This window comes from Dama dama, chromosome 5, assembly GCF_033118175.1.
Source record: "Dama dama isolate Ldn47 chromosome 5, ASM3311817v1, whole genome shotgun sequence".
Taxonomy (NCBI): Eukaryota; Metazoa; Chordata; class Mammalia; order Artiodactyla; family Cervidae; genus Dama; species Dama dama.
The window spans coordinates 10157490-10170724 of NC_083685.1; positions in this window are offsets into that span (position 1 = coordinate 10157490).

Sequence of the window (13235 nt, forward strand, 5' to 3'; positions counted from 1 at the left end):
CTGAGAGGGAGCGCGCGCAGAGGCTGGGAGTTCGGTTGAAGCGGCGGTTCAATGCGGAAGTGGTGGGGTGCAGCGCCCAGGCGGCCCCGGAATCCCGCAGCTGAATAGGAAATGTGGCCTAGGGGGGAAGGTTTAGGATAGGGCGCACTGACACGTCGCCAGCACTTCCGGTGCTCCAGATTTTGGGGGCCGAATAGGCTCTCGAGGGGGGCGTTACCGACTTTCCCGATCCCCGCTTTCTTTCTCAGGGAGAGGCATGAACATAAGCTCTAGTAGGAGAAGCAATGATCACGCTTCCGATCTGATACCCAGCCTTTTTCCCCACGTGAGGCAGAGAACCCATCCTCCCCTAGAAAGGCCACATGCACAGGTTTTCAGGGCAAGGGTCCCACGAGGACAAGATCCCGCCCCCACCCCTTAGCAGGCTCTGGGCTGGTGGTAGCGTCCAGATGGCCGTCCAATCAGGAGGCTCCAACGCAGCGGAAACGCGTGGCCTGGCGGGGAGGGGCTCCAGGCTACCCGTATCTCCATGGCGACAGCCTCAGGCTGGCCCCAGCTATGGAGGGGCGGGACTGGGGCTTCCCCGGCCCGGCAGAAGGACTTGAGAGCGGTACCCAGTCCGGAGGTCCAGACTGCCCCACACAGAGATGACCCCAGTTTCCTCCTTTTCTTTGGCAGTTCACACCACGCTCTCCTGCCTTGGCGATCCTTGCGCTGTGTTCGCCGCCCGAACTCCCACCTCTCAGAGAAACAGGCCCAGAGAGAGACCGAGAGTTGCTCAAACGGTCAAACCACAAGTTTAGGGCGGAGCCAAGGCAAAACCTCCTTTATCCATTTGTTCCACAAATATTTATCGAGACCCTACTCCTAGGGTTGTCAGATTTAGCAGGTAAAATACAGGAAGCACAGTTAAATTTGAATTTCAAATAAATGGAACATACACTAAAAATAATTTACTGCTTATCCAAAACTGAAATTTAACTGGGCTTTTTGGATTTTTTTCTGACAGTGCTGCCTGCTACCTGCCAGACAATGAGTTTTTGGCAGCCGTGAACAAAACTACACTCCGGATCTCACATGAGAATCACAGTCCTTACTCAATTATTAAGTTAGAACAATGCTGAGTACTCTAAAGGAACAAAGTGAGGTACCAAAGTGAAGTATAGTTGGGGGAAATTTTTCTTTTTGGCCCGGCGGATGGAGTGCCTGCCGGGAAACACGGCAGGGTCTTAGTTCTCTGACCAGGGATGGAACCTGTGACCCCTGCAATGGGAGCACAGAGTCTTAAACACTGGACTGCCAGAGAAGTGCTAGGTAGTAAATTTAAATGCACCTGAATTGCTTCCCCAGCCCCCAAGGGCAGATTCCCACAGAGATCATTTTTGAAGTATCCTCTTCTTAGTCCTACGTCTCCCCCCTTCTTTTGCAAGAATATGAACTTGTTTCCTTCCAGGGACCTGTTTCCCCTCCAAAGGCCTCTGGGGTCCTGCTCTGGAGTTTCTAATCCTACTTTCCTCTGAAAACTGTCATCTTTGGAGAACCTGACAAATCAGAGCGTAAAGAGCCCACAGAGCAGGGTGTAGTGCAAGCGGGGGAACACAGGCCCAGAGAGGTGACGGGGACTTCTCCCTCCTGGGCAGTTGACCTGTAAAGTCCATGTACCGACCATTTACTACACTGCTTCCAGAAACTCATGTTTATTTCATCCTCAAGGCAGTCTAGTCTAAAAGAAACTATCACAAAAACCATTAAACTTTTTTTTTAAGAAACCGTTAAACTTTTGAAGAGGACCCAGGTGGCACAATGGTAAAGAATCCTCCTGCCAACACAGGAGACACTAGAGACTGGGGTTTGATCCCTGGGTCAGGAAGATCCCGTGGGGTAGAAAATAGTAACCCACTCCACTCCGTAGCAGCATTATTCGTTATTCCCATTCTTGCCTGGGAAATCTCATGGACAGAGGAGCCTGATGGACTACAGTCCATGCGGTTATGAAGAGTCAGACTTGACTGACCACACACACACACACACACACACACACACACATACACACACACACAAAGAGAGCCTAAACTTAAGCCTTCTCTCAGTACCTTAGATCCTTGGTCACCCCAGGCGATGAACAAGATACCTGATTTTTCTCCACTCCAAACCCCTCCCCAAAACTAGGCTCTTCAGAGTTCATTCCTGGCTGGGCTATCTTCCAGTACCCAGAGGCCTGGGCCCATTTTTGAGATTCAGATGCTTGTAGTTGAGGCTACCTCTTAGGTAAAACAGAAGTTTTAAGATCCTGAAAGTGGGATGAGAAGCATGGGATCTGAGTTAGACTGCCTGAGTTCCAAGTCCTGTTCTACCATTCACTCACCATGTGGTCTTAGGCAACCTCTCTAAGTTTCAAGTTTCCCCAATTGTGACTTAAAGATAGTTTCGACTTCAAAGGGTAGATGTAGAATTAGAGAAAGTAATGCAATCATTTGACTCAGCAATTTCACTCCATTTCACCCAAGAGAAATGAAAACACATGTTCACACCAACAATTGTACATGAATGTTCATAGCAGCATTATTCATAATGGCCCAAAACTGGAAGCAACCCAGATGCCTATCAACCACTGGATGGGTTTTAAATGTGGTGTATCTGTACAATAGACTATTCGGCCAGAAAAAGTAACAAAGTACCGGTACAGACTACAACATGGATGACCCTTGAAAACACTGTATTGAGAGAAAGAAGCCAGAAAAAAGAAAGGCTATAAATAAAATCTAATACTGCATTTATATAAAATGTCCAGAATAGGGAAATCTATAGTGACAGAAAGTAGATTGGTGGTTGCCTGGGGCTGGGGAAGTAGGGAGATTGGGGAGTGATAACTAGAGTATGGGGTGTCCTTTTGGGTAACAAAAATATCTAAAATAGATTGTGGTATGGTTGCACAAATTCTGTGAATGTACTAAACCACTGATTTGTACATATTAAACAGATGAATTGTCTGGTTTGTGAATTATACTTAAATAAAACTGATACCAAAAAGAAGATAAAGGAGGAAGAGGAGGGAGCAGAGGAGGAAGAAGAGAAGTTGATGTACTTTATTTTTTTTTTTTTTAACTTTTTTGGCATTATATATTTTTTTAAATTTTTATTTTTATTTTTTTAAAATTTTTTTTTGTATTAGTTGGAGGCTAGTTACTTCACAACATTTCAGTGGGTTTTGTCATACGTTGATATGAATCAGCCATAGAGTTACATGTATTCCCCATCCTGATCCCCCCCTCCCACCTCCCTCTCCACCCGATTCCTCTGGGTCTTCCCAGTGCACCAGGCCCGAGCACTTGTCTCATGCATCCCACCTGGGCTGGTGATCTGTTTCACCATAGATAATATACATGCTGTTCTTTCGAAACATCCCACCCTCACCTTCTCCCACAGAGTCCAAAAGTCTGTTCTGTACTTTGATGTACTTTAGAGATTAGAGTAGTGCCTGGCACAAGTCAAGCACTCAGCCAGTTGTTATCCTGGAATGAAAGGGTCCCTGAGTTCTTACTTTCTGCAATTTGTACCCCCACTTGTCCTGTGAAAGGTTGCCAGAGTTAGGCTTTCTTAGGAATGCCAGGAGTGGTAAGTATAATCACTGAAGCTGCAACCTCCTCAAATTCCTTTCTGCTGAAGGGCCCTATGCCCCATGTCTTTTGTAGCTGACACCCCATAACCCTGGGGCTGGTGAAATTTGGTGGTGCTATTTAACAGGGGATTTCCTAACAGAAGTATTGGGCCCCTCGACTCATCAAGCTCTTTATCTTTTCTTATCTCATGACATTCTTGTTTAGTTGCTAAGTCATGTCTGACTCTTTTGCGACCCTATGCACTGTAGACTGCCAGGCTCCTCTTTCCATGGGATTCTCCAGGCAAGAATACTGGAGTGGGTTGCCATGTCCTCCTCCATGGGATCTTCCTGACACAGGGATAAAACCTGAGTCTCCTGCATTGGCAGGCTGATTCTTTACCACTGAGCCACCAGGGAAGCCCTGTGAGATTCTTACAACGTTAGAAAGCCCCATACCTACACTCCTTATATAACTGAGGAAGCAAGCCTGCAGAGATAGGGGCCAGCAGATTTCAAATGGCAGGCATTGCTTCTGCAAAAAGAGGCTGGCACCTATAGAGTGAGTCTTATCTGAGATAGTGTGATTCAGGGGCAGTTTTATGGAAGCAAGTGGTGATAGAGGTTGGAGGAGTTAAGCTTCTAGCAGCTGAAGAGTTATCAGGAGCAGGACTCAGGGCTGGGATGCGGGTGGCATTGAATGAATGCGTTAGTGGCTCAGTCGTGTCCGACTCTGCAACCCCATGTACTGTAGCCTGCCCTGCTCTTCCATCCATGGGATTCTCCAGGCAAGAATACTGGAGAGGGTTGCCACACCAGGGGATCTTCCCAACCCAGGGATCGAACCCAGGTCTCCTGCATTTCAGGCAGATTCTTTACCATCTAAGCCACAGGGAAGCCCCCTGGGGTGGGGGTAGGCGGGGAGACAAAAGTGTTAGGGTCCTGGCTGCCAAGCCAGACTGCAGGGCCTGACCCCAAGGCAGGATTACATCCAAAGTCGCTGACCTAGGAGTCCCCAAATAGCCCTGGGCCTCCTCTCAAGGCTGGCTGTCCACACGGCAGGGAATGTGAGCTCTAGGAAAGCAGAGAAGGGTGTCAGTTCCCTGGTGGCATTGGGCCCAGGCATTTCTCTCCAGCTTCCAATGTCTCCTGCCTGTTATGGAAGGTCAGCCCCACCTCAGAGCACAAGGGCTCTCAGAGTGGCTGCATCCCCGCCCCCTTCAACTGGGGCTGGTTTTCTCCAAAAACAACTTCAGCTCTTCAGAGGAGAAGTGCTCACTCACTGCTGGTGAGAATGGTAAGCCGCTTTGGAAAACAGTTTGGCAGCTTCTTACTAAACTCAGCATGCTCTTACTGTGAGATTCAGCAATCAAACTCCTGGGTGTTTATCCAAAGGAGGCGAACACCCACATCCACACAAAAACCTGCACACAGATGTTGACAGCAGTTCTGTTCATAACTGACAAAACATGGAGGCAACCAAGATGTCCTTCAGTAGGTGAATGGATAAATTAACTATGGTACCTCCAAACAATGCAATATTCTAATATTATTCAGTGCTAAAAAAGAAATGAGCTAGCAAGCCATGAAAAGGTGTGGAAGAACCTTCAATGCATAGTACTAAGTGAAAGAAGCCAATCTGAGAAGGTTACATACTGTATGATGCTGAAACTATGGAGACACCGTGGTTGCCGGGGGTTATTGGGGGAATGGGGGAATGAATAAGCAAAGGACAGAGAAGTTTTGCATTCATGCATGCACGCTAAGTTGCTTCAGTCGTGTCATTGCAGCAAAACTACCCCGTATAATATTGTAATGGTGGACACATGTCATTATGTGTGTGTGTGTGTGTGTGTGTGTGTGTTTGCTAAGTCACTTCAGTCCTGTCCAACTCTTTGGCACCCTATAGACTGTGATGCTCCAGACTCTTCTGTCCATGGGATTCTCCAGGCAAGAATACTGGAGTGGGTTGCCTTGCCCTCCTCCAGGGACATGTCATTATACTTTTGTCTAAAGCCATATAATATACAGCACTAAAGAGTGGCTCTCAGTAAAAACTGGACTTTAGGTGATAATGACATGTCAGTGTAGGTTCATCAGTCATAACAAATGGAGAACTCTGGTGAGAGGTGTTGATGGCAGAACAGCTAACTGTGTACGGAGTAAGGATGGGGAGTAATAAGGGAACTCTAAGTGCTTTCCATTCGGCTTTGATGTGAACCTAAAACTGCTCTAAAATATAAAGTCTAACTAAAAAAAAAAATACTACTCCAAACTCTCCAGAACCTTCTAAGAATGGAGAATTTGCCCTCCATGAAGTGATGTGCATGGAGATTTGATGGTCAGACAGAACTGGGTTCACTTCCTTTCTCAGCAGCTTCCCAGCTCTGTCACTCCTTTTCTTTCTAATCACTTCTCTCCTAAAATGCAAAAAAGATCATCCATCTCACGACTGTTGTAAGGATTGAATGAGATGGTTTAAAAAAGGACATAAATTATTTTTCTCTGCTCGTGGAAGAGAGATACACATTTTGTTGGAAAACTCAGAAGAGAATTTCACAAAGACAAAATTTACCACAATTCCATCCAAAACTGGGATAAACTCAGGCCCTGAGGGAACAGTTCTCAAGAATCACCTGTTTCCCAGCCATTTGATTCTCACAACCACCTCAAGAAGTCAGGAAAACAAAGTGTCCCCATTTCGCAGATAAGAAATGAAGTTCAGAAGGCTTAAGTGGATTGCCCACACAATGAGGAGCCAAAATCTGTGGGGGTTTTTGGCTTCTAATCTACTACTTTTCCTGAGCCAAGCTACCTATCAGACACAGCTTGGTGCAAATCACAGCTCCACCATTGACTTTGGGTAAATGAATTCACCTCTCTGAGCCAAAGTTTCCTCATCTGTGAAATGGTGAGAATAATTATACATGCCTTGTAGGACTGTAAGAAGTAAAAAGAGATGTTTTAAACAAGGAAAATAAAAAAGACGTGTTTTAGACCCTTGAGTTCAGAGCTAAGCAGTCAGTAAAATATTAGTCATGGGTGTATGGAGGCATGGAGCCCAGATTCAAAGCCAAGCTCCACATCTTAAGAGTTGTGCAGCCTTGGGAAAGTAATTTTTCCTCTTCGGATCTGTTTCCTCATCTGTAAAACGGAAATAAGATCTACCATGTAAGAGTATGAGGAGCCCTTAACAAAGTAGGTCTTCAATGCATAGTAGCTATTAATCACATGAGAAGAAATAATTATAACATGTAAGAATAGTGATATGGTAAACAGAAAAGGCCTTGGTGAAATCCTTAGGCTAATGAGTTGGGAAAAACCTTTCCACCCCAGGCAGGGAAAAGCTAAAAGTTCAAAAGTAGAAAATAGAGCAGCTGTTTGGAAGCCCCCAGGGGTAATTTCACCTTGACCCACAAAACCGAAAAGGAGTGTGTCTTCCTGTACGGATAAGGATCAGAAGAACAAAGCATGCTATTAATTAAGTCTTGCCTATTTTAAGTTTATGGAATATTTTTCCACTTTAAAGATAAGCTCACAATAAAAGTTCAAAAGGTAAACACAGAGAGAGGGCGGGGGCCAGCCCTGCCTTCTGCTCAGCCCACCCTGCCAGCCCTTGGTCTTGGAGGTGGGTGGTCTGGTCCCCAAGCCAAGTTTCCATGCCCAGGGCCTCCAGCAGTTAGACACCAGGGAGACCAGAGCCACCCAGAGAGTCAGGGAACCAGCCCATGGTGTCTCCTGGTCCTGTCCCAAATAGGCAGACCCAAGAGAAACCTGGCTGGGTCTCCAACTTCACAGGAGGGAGTATGGACTTGGCTTTTCTTGGCTTCCCACAGGAGGATATGAGTCACGGGAAAGTTGCCTGGGACAAGGTCAGAAACAACAAGCGTCTTCCAATCTGGGTTGCCATGGGCAAGTCACTTCCTCTCTGCGTTTTTGGTTTCCTCACCTGTAAATGAGGTGGTGAGAATGCTCAGCCGCCCAGGGTTGGGATGAGATTTATATAAAGTGAATTTCCAAGAGGGCCTCACATGGCCATCATCAGCTCTTCCTACATATTAGCTGTTCTTACTATCTCCCAGACTATTCTTGTGTTAAGGACACAATTTTTTGGAGTTGGGAACACCAGGGACAGTCTTGACAAGTCATACCTCTCTTTGAACCCCAGTTTCCTCATCGGTAAAATAGAGTGGGTGTATAGATGGAGTGAAATGAGGGATGAAAAGGACTTAACACCCCCAACAACACTGTATAAACAAATGAAGCAGTGTATCCTTTCCACTCCCTCCCCGTGAGATGGGCAAACTAGGGAAGCAAGAAGAAATGTAATAGTCAGCGCTTGCACGCCAGTTTGCTTGTCAGTTGTCCCTTTAGACTTGAACTTCCCACCATGATGGAAACGTACTGTATCTGCACCATCTAACACAGCGACCACTGGCCACACGTGGCTGTTGAACACATGAGATGTGGCTGGTACAACTAAGGAAGTAAATTTTTACTGAATTTGCCTTCACTTAAATAGTCACACCATATTGGACAATGTTACAGATGAGAAAACTGAAGCTTCAGCAAGTGACTCAAGGTCCCAGAGACTGTTAACGACTGATCATCAGAGACTAGCGTCTAGGTCTGCCCAACCCCCAATCCGCTGTCTGTTTTCCCAATACAGGGCACTGCCTGTCACTTTGAGGGCCCCGCAGCACAAAGAAATAGTCCGCAAAAATCCAGTATTGGAACAGAGTGAGACCTGAGTCAAGAAGCCACCAGGGACAGGGCCTGGAGTGCTTCCTGCCCCTGAGAGCAGTGGTCACAGATGCCTGCCACCCTCTGTACCCCCGGCTCCTGTCTGCCTGACAAGTATTTACAGACCATGCAGTGCATGCCGACCAGTGCAAGGGGCTCAGGAGACACAGCGGAGAACAGGTCAGGCAAGATCCTTGTGCTTATGTCCCTCACAAACCCATCAGAAAAGACAGGCTGCAGAGAAGCAAATAATGCATATTTATAGGTTTGTGGATTTTTCTCAGTAAATAATTGCCAGGTACCTACTAGACACTGGAGATACTGCAGTGAACAAGGTAGAGGTGGTCCCTGCCAACGTGGAGAGTCTCAATTCTAGTGAGGGGCAGGAGGTGTCAAAGAATGAAAAGAAGAATATACTGTAATATAATAAACTATGTCAGGCCAGAAATGTCACATATACTCTAAAGAATGTAAACAAGATGTGGTGGTGGCTTCCTTTCTTCCTTCAGAAGGGAAGCCAAGGAACTATTTAAGCCCAACCCCAAGAAATGAGAAAGATCCAGCCACTCAATGAATGCAGGGAAAAGCACTCCAGGCAGAGGGAACAGCATATGTGAAGGCCCTGAGCCAGGCCCTCTATTAAGCATTATGCATGGGGTATTTCTCCAACCACCCCCCCCACCCAGGTACATGCACTTATTATCATAACTAATGGATAACAAGGCTCAAAAAGGAACACCTGTATCCCTTAACTTGGTTAAGTGGCAGAGATGGGCTAGAAAGCAAGTTCATATTATCATCAAAGCCCATGCCTTGATCATGAACCTCAGCCCCTTTGTCCTCCTTCTAGAAAAGACAGACATCAGCAAGATCATGGGAGCAGGTGGCAGACACCTCCAGAGGGGTGAAGGGATATCCTGGCCCCACAGCCTAAGCCGCAGGCACAGCCAACAGCATCAGGGCCGCTTCACAGGTCCACAGCATGCAGACTGTCACTGCCTGGTCAGAGAGCCAGATCCCAGACTTAAGCTGTGATTGTCTTGTCACTGTCAATGAGAGGTTCAGCCACAGCCATTAAGGAATGCCGAGGCTAGTTCTCCATTCCCCTTTCCTTGAGAGGGAATCATGGAGGCATGAAGACACATGGGAGAGAGGGATAGGGGAAAAAGGAATAACAACACAATAGTAACAAAAATAGCAAAAACTGTACGAAACTTCCTGTGTGCCAGGCACTGCTCCAAGGGCTTCGCGTACACTAGGATGTTTTGTCTTCAGAACAACACTGTAACATCATCCCCATTTTGCAGATAAGGAAACTGTGGCCCAGGGTTTTTTGTTTTTTTTTCCCAGCCACATCTTGAGGCCTGTGGGATCTTAGTTCCCTCATCAGGGATGGAACCCATGCCCCCTGCAGTGGAAGTGCAAATTTATTCTTTTTCTAAAAAGTTTATTCAGATTCATTCTTAACCACTGGACCACCAGGGAAATCCCCAGAGGATCTTATAATTTACCCAAAATGACACAGCTCATATTTAAAAAACAAAACAAAACAAACTTCTATCATAAAATAAGAAAAACTGAAAAATACCCTGGCATAAATGTACAACTAAGTGAGATTCAAACAACCTTGTAACTACCATATGGATCAAGAAATAGAACTTTGCGGGACTTCACTGGTGGTCCATGGCTGAGACTCCTTGTGCCCAACGCATGTCCGGGTTCGATCCATGGTCAGGGAACTAGATCCCTCATGCTATAACTAAAGTTCCCGCATGCTGCAGCTAAGACCCAGGGCAACCAAATAAATAAATAAGTATTTTTGAAAAAATAGAAGTTTGTCAGATTCCCCAGAAGCCCCTCTCTGTGCCCTGTCCCAATCACAGTCCTGACCCTCTCTCTCCCTAAGTGTGTTAGTTGGGCAGTCGTGTCTGACTCTTTGCGACCCCATGGACTCCGCTAGCACCCTGCTAGGCTCCTCTGTCCATGGAATTTCCCAGGCAAGAATACTGCAGTGGTTTGCCATTTCCTTTTCCGGGGAATCTTCACCACCCAGGGATTGAATCCACATCTCCTGCATTGCAGGCGGATTCTTCACTGTCTGAGCCACCAAGGAAGCCCAATCACAGTCCCCTCCCTCTCTCTCTCCCTAAAAGGAACCACTATTCAGACTTTTTTAAGAATAATTCTGTTTATGGTGGGTTTTTTTCCAATTCAAGTGCACATCTCTAAACACTGTCATTTATTTAGGCCCACTTAAAAAAAAAAAAAAAAAACTTGATAACTTTTAAGTCTCTTTTCATCTACAAGTCCTCCATCCATCCCTTTCTTTTTCTTGTCATTTATATGTTTGAGCCCTTTGACCTGTGAAGCTTCCCAGGTCTGAATTTTGCTGATGGAATACTCACGGTATGTCTCAACGTGTTCTTCCGTACTCTGAATTTCCTGCCACTTGCCCACTGGAGCTAGAGGCACAGTCGGGCTCGGGTTCTTTCCTCTCAGCAACTCCCCCCAAGGGGTGTGTTCTTCTATTAAGGGCCCAGGATGTCTGTTTTTCTCTGTCTTTTGGTCAGAACCAGGCTCTCAACCAGACTGCTATGAGTATGCTCCCTGGCTGCCCCTGGCTGCCCCCCGGCTGCCCTATGAATTTGCTCCACGCTCTGGACCTATCTGTTAAATATGAGCCCTTTCCAAGCACCAGGTATTCTGTTGCCGTGGCCCTGGCTCAGACAAGGAAGCTGCTCCTCATAAGTTCCCCTGAGCTCCGTGCTAATCACGCTCCACCCTCCAAGGTCTGGGTGGGATCAGGCCTTGCCTCTCTGACCAGCATCATCTCTGCTCCTTCCTCCAGCCCAGTACACCAACCAAGTGGAATTCTGCTTCATTTCCCGAAGAAGCCACACTCTCTCTTATCCCTGGGCCTTTGCTTCCACTGTTCCCTTAACCAGAAACACTCGTTGGTTCAATTCCTCTGACTCGGCACAGCTGATCCTTCAGGTCCTAGCAAACCTGTCCCTTCCGCCCCACCAGATTGGTGGGTAGATTCTAGTACGCGCACTTCTCCTAGGCTAACCTCATAAGTAACCTGGTAAATAGCACTTCTACCACTACATCAGCCTTGTCTGCCTTCTTATCCATTTCCCTACTAGAGTCTGAGCTTCTAAGAGACAGGGACTCAGGCAGAGGACCTGGTGCAGACTAGGTGCTCAATAAAAATCGGTTGAATACGTGCTTGAATGAGTGAATGAACTGGACTTTACAGGTCCAAGGAGACAAATCCAGGCTCAGTTTCAGACCTCACAGACAATGAGAACTCTTCCAAGATGATACACCCGCCTGGGGAGAAGGTATAAAAAGAGTTCCTGCCTGGGATAGGGTTCATCCAGGAAAAATGAGCCTCGGTTCTTGGAAAGGAAGAGAACCTCTTCTTCAAATGATCTTATTAGGAATGCCTAGATATACAAGTTCAAGGGGTTTCAGCACTGGAGGAGGCAGAAGCCCCACCTCTGGGCTTCCCCCCGTCCTGGGTGTGCGGGCTCCTCTGAACAGTGGCCTGACACCTTCTCAAGTCCGTTTATCATAGCCGCCGTGTCTGTGACTTTAGCAAACCACAGTACTCAGGACAGAAGTTGACGCCCTAACTCTATTTTCTCCCTGTGGTGCCCTCAAGGGCTCATCCCTGTCAGCTGACAGGGATGCTAGGCCACTGGATTTCTGAAACAGTGTGGATCTGGAGTCTGTGGGCAGAGCTGGGTACAGCAGCAGGCAAGGCTGCAGATCTGCCCACCAGGGCGCAGAGCCAAGGGCTTAGTCTCAGAATTGGATTATTCCAGTGAATTTGGAGCTCCCAGCCCCCTGGCTCTGGGGATTCGGGGATTACCCAAGCCTCTAGAGGGTGGGGCTGGGGGGGAGCCCACCATCCTCCTCTAATGGATCTGATAACATGGATCCTCTCTCTGTGGCTACAGAGAGGCAGGGGATTGTCTCCTTATCTCCCGCTTCCAGCCTGCAGCCCACAGCCTCCATCAGCTACGTCCCCTGTGTCTGGGATGTTCAGCCGTGTTATTCCAGTTGAGGTCCTGAGAGCATCAGCATCCCCTGAAGCTTGTGAGAGATACAACTTCACGAAGTCTGTCCCAAACACTGGACCTGAATCATTGGGTTGGGGGTGCCTAATAAACCCTCCAGGTACTCCTGATGAGCAAACTCAAGTTTGAGAACCCCTGGCTTGGAGTCCATGGTTCCATCCCACACACCAGTCAGATTATGCCTCAAGCCTGTCAAAAGATTCTGGGCAACTTCTGCCCACAAACTTCTCCTTCAGACTCCTTTAAGCCTTTGATTATAGAAATTAATGACAGTGATTACAATGGACCCTGTTTAATAATGCCACCTTGCACTATTTCAAGGCCTCTGGAGGTGGGCACTGCAATATCCCGAGATCATTTACAGTGGACTTTATTATCCCCTTATTGCACATGAGGAAACTAAGGTTCAGGGAAGAGATGTGGCTGGCCCAAAGTCACACAACGAACATAATAAATCCAGGACCCAACAGGATCCTGCTTCTCGCTTGGCGGAGAGAATGAAGGCTGATTCTACATCTGTCTTCTCACACACTCTGGGATTTCCTCCTGGGCAAAAACCGTGTTATCACTTCCTCAGGAAAGCCTCTCCTGACCTCCCGGGAGAGTAGTCCAGACCTCCTTATTCTACCCCACCAAAGGTCCCCGCGTTTTTCCTTAAAAGCAGGACCGCAATTTGTAATCACATATGGATGTGATTATCTCCTGTCGGTCTCCCCAACCAGTGTGAAAGCTCCAGGGAGGCGGGAAGTGAGGCAGACCCTGCTCCAGGGCTTGCGCAAGCCACATCCAGTCTGCTTTCCTTACAGAAC